This window comes from Lygodium microphyllum, chromosome 1 (assembly GCF_053477565.2).
Source record: "Lygodium microphyllum isolate KBCC chromosome 1, Lygodium_microphyllum_v1.1.10, whole genome shotgun sequence".
NCBI classification, from domain to species: domain Eukaryota; kingdom Viridiplantae; phylum Streptophyta; class Polypodiopsida; order Schizaeales; family Lygodiaceae; genus Lygodium; species Lygodium microphyllum.
The window spans coordinates 66203758-66212103 of record NC_141135.1 but is presented as its reverse complement, the minus strand read 5'-3'; the positions used below and the strand labels follow the sequence as shown (position 1 = coordinate 66212103).

At 37.1% G+C, this 8346-nt stretch overlaps 2 pseudogenes; both read right to left on the bottom strand.

Annotated features, from left to right (window-relative positions):
- Window positions 1-5330: 5330 nt before the first annotated feature.
- Window positions 5331-6258, bottom strand: LOC148041208 (uncharacterized; annotated as a pseudogene).
- A 13-nt stretch (window positions 6259-6271) lies between these two features.
- LOC148041207 (uncharacterized) lies at window positions 6272-7448 on the bottom strand (annotated as a pseudogene).
- Between the last annotated feature and the right edge of the window lie 898 nt (window positions 7449-8346).

Below are 8346 nucleotides of genomic sequence, written 5' to 3'. Positions count from 1 at the left end.
AGTATATGCCTAGTGTATGCATAGCCTACTCTCATCCTATCATAGGATATTAACCTCATTAAACTAGTAAGGCACAAGAAAACTTGAAAAAACTACTTAACACACTTCATTTAGGATTGTCATGAAGTTGCATGTGAGTTTAATGTCTTATATATGTAGTTCTAGACCTATTAGTGTGTGCCATCATTATTGTGATCCTCCTCTTCTGTTGAGTTACATCTTATCTTGTTATAAGCATATTTCTACAAGGATAGATGAAGAAATGTTTGAACTTGGAGGGGACTACTACTATCACTCCACATATTATGTGTACACCTTCACATGAGGATCCCACTCCATGGCAATCACTTTCAAGAGAGCGACCCCTAAATATGTCACTATCATGTCTATGAGAGTGAGTTTTGCGAGTGTCACCAAGGTGCATGCAACATAGATCATATTTAATATGTATGTAGAAATCTTATCATTATGTTCTCTTTACTTTCTCAATTTGAAGGACTTTGACTTTGAGATTTGAATTTGTGCATGTTATATAATCATTATTTGAAGTTAAACTCTTGCACATTTTGTCATTCAACTAGATAAAGTGCTTCTGTTAGGATCTTTTATCTTTATTAGGAAAATAAGTAGTCCATGTGTTTGACAAGATAGCAGATATGGTGAGGACATGGCTAATAGGAATCTCTCCTTACAATAGACAAGATCCTTGCAAGGGGTAAGATTTTTACTTAGCTACGAGTATCGTAGCTCCAACATGAACTCTTTTCTATAGCTAGTAGCTTAGCTTAAACCAAATAATGTTGATTTAATAAAACTCCATTTCCTAGTTGCAAACTAATAAGGCCACTATAGAAACCTCTTTTTACATGTAATTAGTCATATACACACCTACAAATTCAAACAAGAACCCAAGCTACACCTTGTCCATAATAGCTAACTCAAGTATACTTATGCTATCAAGGGATTTATAACTAATACTTATCCTATCAAGGGATTGACAACATAGTACTAATACATTTGTTATTAGCATAATCAATTTCATTTAATATGGAATCTAAGGTTTGACAATTGTTATAAGCAGCAAGAGTTTCACTTAACATGGAATCCATGGATTAAAATTTGTCTTAGAAGTGATTTACAATTCAAATATTTGAATCATATTATAGTAGTTTGTAATTAGGTTTATTTTTCAATACAACTAGCTATCAAATAAAATTACCTATGCTCAATTCCATTAATAGCACCATCATTAATCATAAAGGGTCCTAAATTACCTATCAATATGTTACCTAGGCTCTACTTCACAAAAGGAGGCTCCTTATCATTTTATAGGAGGGAAAAAGTTAACCTAATTAATTTTATCATTATTCTCTATAAAGATTGCTGTGGAAGAATCCTAACTTGAGTATGGGGGATGCCATTTATTAATGGAAGTGTTATGAAAATGCAAGAAAAGAACTATAGGAAAATAAGATTATGATTTCATTTATTGTGGATTTTCAATATTGTTTAATGGCCACATGATTGTAACTTGTCATGGGTAGGCTTGCATATGACATGGGTTGCTCATACTTGGTAGTAGGAACTAATGTGATTTGTGTTTGGTACAATAGATTATTAAAAGGAGATATTATCTTATTGAAGAGCGCTTATGGTATGTAAGGACTATTTATTGGGTGCTTGAGTAGCATGAAATCATTTTATTCTCGATATACACCCTAAGCATGATGGTTGTATGTGCACAATAAAAGTGATTATTTGTGGGATAATTTGTAATATCTTGGAATTATTATTTTATTGATGCATATCTTCACTACATTAGGATTGATATTTTTTATCTCACCTTTAGGAAAAATAATTCACTAGAAAAATTTTAGGAAAGATGAGCTGTGCAAGGAAAAGAAATTTTGTATTTTGAGCATCAAAGAATAAAATCAAATAAATACATGTAGGAGGATGTGGTTACCCAGAAATGGGGGGATTGTTGTACCCAATTGGTCTCTCATGTACTGTTTTCAGTCAACTCTATTCTTTAGCAATTTTTTGTTCATGAATTTTCTTCAGTTTTGTGCAAGACTAGGGTGGATTCTTCGAACAATGGTATCTAAGCATAGTAATTGGTTTGTGCATCACTTTAAAGGTCTTTATCAAGATCAATGTATCCATCAATCCTCCATGCCTCTTCCATGCTCACCATCAATCATCATTCAAGCAAGTATGAGGTAAAGCTATTATACAGTGATGCACAGCCTAAAGCATGGGATATGTCTCTTTCACCCTTCCAAGGTGACATAGGTATTTTCCAAGTTCTTACTCTTAATGTGTCATTCTCTCTTAGTATGTTGTCTTCCATAGCTTCCCCACAAGTGGTTTTCCCACAATCAAGGTATCTTTACCAAGAAGACTAAGAGAGAGAATTCTAAATACGAGAGTTTATTGTTGCTATGCATGTGGCTCCAAAACCACTCCAGGGTTCCAGTTTGAGGTCTAGTCTATCATCTAATAGTTTGCTAATATCATCAACAAGGGCCAAGATAACAAGCGACACCATCCAAAAAATTGTGCTATCCTACACGGCAACAAAAATGGCATTATACATAGCATCAACGGGTAGCATGTTTTGAGTAAGCTTTAAAAGATTTTACAATCAAGCTTATAACTTTCAATAACCTTACTACATTGTTTTTTCCTTACTTTGTCAGCCAGTGGTTTTCTTTTTTAGAATGGGGAGGGCAATTACATAACCCTGTTTTCCAATAAACTCATCATAATACCTTCCCTACAAGCATTGTTTCTATGCAAGGCTTGTCATTCCTTTTAGCACACAATAAAAACATTTTCTATGTCTCATTTTCATGTAATAAAGGATTAATTGGAACCAATAATTACGATCATGCTCATATATACCTAGTCTCACCTTAATGTCTATTTTAAAGGTTGTTCCCATGTATATTTCTCCTTTGTTGTTCAAGTTTATCCACTAAGAGTTATATGTCTATGTTTTAAAAAATCATATGTATCCCCTACTTATGATTAATTAACAGTTGATTACCATTCTCAATGCAATAGTTGTATGCACACAAGCACTAGTGATTATTTCTGTAGGCTAATTTGTAAAATTAAAAGCTTAAAATAATTATTTTACTAATGTATATCTTGACTAGCTTAGGATTTATATTTTAGATCTTATCTTTATGAAAAGTATTTCACTTTGGAGAAAAGAATTGGGAAAGATGAGTTATGCAACGAAGAGAAATATGTGGCCTATTTTTGAGATGTATTTTGTCTTTTGAGCACTAAGAGAATAAAATTAAATAAATACATGCATAGGGGATGTGCTTACTTATGTATGGAGAGATTATTGTATCCAATTATTCTCTCATGCACTCTTCTCTCTCAACTATATTCTTTGGCAATTTGTTGTTCATGAAATTTCTTCAATTTTGTGCAAGGCTATGGTGAATTCTTGCAACAATAGAAAGATCCAAATAGATAACAATGTCCTAAGGATTATATTATAAAATGTAGATGTCATTAGTAAGAAGAATATTAGTAAGCCTGTCAATTAAGTTATGACTAATTAAAAAGACATTTAATATACCATTTAAGTTCTTATATATGAATAGTGCACTAAGTATGAGGGGGGACCTTATAATTATCCAAAATGTTATAAGTATTACTATTAGGATTGTAACTATTAGAATACTAACTTGAGCATAGGGAAGACATTCTAACTATGGTATATCTAAACCATAAAATTTTCCTAAGAGTTATACTATACAATGCAAGTGTCATTGTAAGAGAACCTTAGTAAGCTCTCAAATTAGTTAATGATAGGTTGAAAACACACACAAAGCCCAAGTCAAGGCATGGAATTTTCCAAACACTAAAATTTTAAACTAGTAGTGGCCTATAATAATAGTATGTGCTTTACTCTCAAGCCTATTTTCAAAGTGACCGAGTGGAGGCAAGGTAGATTGACTATGTTGCATTAAATGGACTACAACAATAGAGATAATTGAGATAGGGAGTGGCAAGATTAGTGACATGCAATATATAAAGGAAAGGTAATGATAAATGTAGGGCTGATAAGTTGACTAAGAAGGTATTGAGGTTATTTTGGCACAATAAGTTGGGTAGACAAGGTTATTCTAAAATCATGATTGACATGGATGCATAACACCTATTTGTATGAGTGATGACCGACATTGAGAGTGTGACGTATCCCAAGCCGTAGGGCTAGATATTCGGATCCTTGGGAGTTATTTGGTGAGGTTTATCTATCATCTCGTGAATCATTTAATTAAAAGAGTGGAGTGTGTTTCGAATGTGTTTCATATTTACATCACATCTTGGAGCCAATCCCCGAAATGTAGGAGAGCCATAGTAGTGAAGGGGCAGTGATCAACCGAGGGGTGCTCAGTGTGTGTATGCTACATGGTGTATAGCACCAAGATGTTTAGGGAATCCCTCTAAGGAGTGGGGAAAGAAGGATTTATTGGACTACAAAACCATATAAACGCAAAGTTCATAGATGCTCTTGGGGCCATGAGAGGCCATGTGGGGTGGTTTTAGGTGAGTAGTGAGGCCCAACTAGTACCTTAGAGCTAGTGTCTAGCATGTTTTAGGTCCTGACACATGGTGCACTTTTTAAAAGTGACTAATAAGTGGTGGTTTTCAAATTTTGGTCAATAAGACCAATTTATTAGTGTATGCCAAAAGGTAGTGAGATAGATCCAAAAGACCGTCAAGTCAAACTTCAGAAGCAAGAAAGAGAAAAATGGGCTAGATGGCGGGCCAAAATCATTAGAAGATATTCTCCGCAAAGGAGTGGTCCAATACCCTTACAAGGGTGAGGTCTTAGTAACCCTAGCTTGACGCTGTCGTGGAGTTCATGCAAGAGCTGCTGAACACAGGGTTCAAGATGCGCCAAGGAAAGAGGCTAACAAGAATATCTCATTTTTTGTTGCCAAAGAACAATTGTATTATTGCCAAGATGTTTACAAAATACAAGATGAATTCCAATCTGATCAGTCCACTGGTTTTAGGCCACCTGATTTAATTCTGTAGCATTTGTAGATCCTTCTGCTATAATGATCATATGGATCCTTGAAGCTCCTTCTTGCATGTTAGCATGACAAGAAAAATGCAAGTGAACTTTTCTTGGAGAAATAAAGACAAGTATTCGTTCCAGCTTGAAAGGAAGATGCAGGTTTACTGACACAAGTTGGTTTGTTTTGCCCTTTTGTGTTTCTTTAACGGCTGAGAACTCTAGGATTCAGTCAGAGCTGCCCAATGCTGGCCTATTGTTCGCTGCATTAAAAAAACAACTATCCTTCCCCTCCTTGTTTAGTAATACCACTAATATTTCCCAAACTGTTCACACCAATTGACACTGCTGAGCTCATATGGGCTTCCTCCTCTGCTGTCGCATCAACAATATAATACTTGCCAACCAATAATGTTTGCCTATGCTTTGGCTTCCAGTACCTTTGTTAGTGTGCCAATTACAGGTACTTTGGAAGTATCCAACTTGCAGAACTCCTCTGGATTATCACTCACTTCAAAATCAACTTCTTCTTCAGTAGTAGCACTTGTCACTTCCACTTTGGGGATCCCCGTATTGCTCCGTGCTGCCTTGACTGTAATAGCTTATATTCACCTACTCCACTTTGACCATCAAGTAAACTTCTTTGCAATGCTCTTGAAAGTTCCAAGGATAATTCCTCTCCATCTTTCGAACTTTGGAGCTGCAGTCGGAGAGCATTCAACATTGATTTCAACTTTTCCTTGATTTGATCTATTAGAGGTGGGCCTTCCAAGCTCAGCTTGTGGAATCACCCCAAGCTCGATGGAGAAAGCGCAATAATCATGACAGCCTCGTCCGTCGCTGCATTTTTGGTGATGTATTCCAAATCTTTCTTTGTCTCAAATAATGTTTTCAATATGCTGGAATTCCACTCAGTCTGTTGTTTACTCCGTTTGGCATATTGCTCAAGGAAAGGCTCAGCCTCTAACAGATACATGTGATCCAAAATTCTCCTTTCAGCACTCTTCCTTCTGATGTAATCTGCCCACTCTTCCGCTTCTCAGCCTCAACAATTTGCAATTTCTCAATGCTGAACTCCTGCATCAGAGAGTACAAATCTCCTCTGCGGAGACAGCGATTTCGTTAGCTTTCTCCTCTGCTTCCTGTCAGATGAACTGGACCATCTGCAGAACCTGCTTAGAGACCTCTAAGTCGTTCCTCTTGCCCATGTAATATGTTGTTTTAGCTTTTTTTTTCTGGTCTGGTTGTTTTAGCATACCACACGCAGTTGTCTCCAGCCAGCATTATGCTTTTTCCCTCCAATATCAGCGCGTCCTTTTTCGAAAGTGCTTCAATTTGTCTGCCACCAAACCAACAACCATTCATAATCTAAATACACTTTAGGCCACTATGTCTATCTTTAAATTTGACCAGAACTAGCCCTTGTGAGTTTTAGATACGAATTTTCCCAATAGCACCAAGTTTGCTACACTCTTCAGTTATGTCTGCCTCCAAATCTGAGAGCAGATTCGGGTCCTCCACCAACTCCTGCTGTGTGAACATGTTTTTCAGAAGCACACCCATTGCTTGCTACTTCTTAGCATCATCGAGGCCACCCCACCCAAGGGCTTTTTGTTCTGCTTGCTTCAGTTTCTTCTTTTTCTGCTTGTTCTGATCCTTTTTTATAAAAACCTCACCCTTCTGTTCGAATTTGGCATGGGAGACTATCATAGGTTGCTTATCACCAGGACGAAATGGGACACCATCCAAAAGCTTGATAGCCAGGTCCATAGAAGGCTCCTTCAAATAAGTTACAAGTGCATCTCCTTTAAGCCTACCTGATTCCTTGTCAGTATACAGCTTGATTCTGAGCTTTTTGGTATCTGGGTCCTCCTTAATGATACCATATTTTGAAAACACGTCTACAACCTATGCTTCCATTTCATCAGTTGCTTTCCGCTTATTAGCAAGTGTTTTTTTTTTATCCTCTACTGGAGGAGTATTTTCTTCTGCCTCTTCTGCAATCTTCAAGGTTGGAAACACTTCCTCTTCATGTACGAACGTCATTTCTTCAGCTCCATAAAGTGGAGTCTCAAGAACAGGATCACCCTGAGGGACCCAAGCTTTGAGTTTATGATCCCATTTATAAACAGTACCATCATCATCTGTAAACTCTTCTTCCCCTTCAAATAGTAGGCATCAACTGGTCGAGGTTAAGCTTATGCATGCCTCCTTGAATGAGAGCAAAAGAAACTCTTGTCGTAACTGCATTGAATGCCACATTTGGGCCACCGACGCCACTGACGATAGAGAACATAGCCCCAATTCCAAAGGCAGCTACCATGCTGGTCTGAACATCTTCCACGCCACCACGAGCTCTTCTCATTGCACATGATATTCCTGAATTTACACCTGTCATTACTGCAAAGTTTCGAGCTTGAACTAGAGGACCACCTGTCAAAGCCTTTTAACATAGTCTAGAATCAGAAGCCTTGGTCCAGGTGCAACCTTTGTCTTCATAGCTTAAATGTTGGCTTCTACAAAGCTTCCTTTGATTCCACGGTTTCCTGCGCTTTTCTTGAAGTTCATCATTGAAACTGATAGCATGATAATATTCTTTGGCATCAGTTTTTCATATTTTTCTGACACACACACAACACGCACACACAAACAAAAACACACGCAAACACAAACACACAAGTGGAGTATGTACATTGGATGTGGGTACAGAAAAGGACGGAAAAATAACACAGCAATCAAACACAATGAAACACACGTGAAAAGATAACACAGATGCACAACAAAAATGGAGGTGTTTACGGCTCGGATGCGCAGCAGCACGACAACGCATAGTCTGTTAGGAGAAGGAATTTCTAGTACTTTCCCTCTTCCAATCAATATGACCACTTTGAGTGGTGTAATAGTTCATATCATCCAAACTCCTTTAGTGAATCCGGTTGTCACCATGGTGCAACCCATTGCAATCCTAGTGAGGACACCAAACTTGCCAACCTTAAGGTTTCCTCTACTCATTTTTAATGGGCTAGCAGAGGAAGATGCAGAACTTCATATCAATGAATTTCAAAAGTTATTGTTTAACTGTCAAATTCAAGATAAATGACATTTGATGATGTTCTTTAATATGACTTTGAAAGAACGAGCTATAGTATGATACCACAACCTAGAGGCTTGAATCATAACTATGATTGACTTCTTCTTTGCAGCCTTTTGAAGAGAGTTTTCTCCTAAAAGGGGAGGTCAATACTGGATATGTGTCATTAATGTAACACATCAAGAACCTCACGAAAATGTTCATG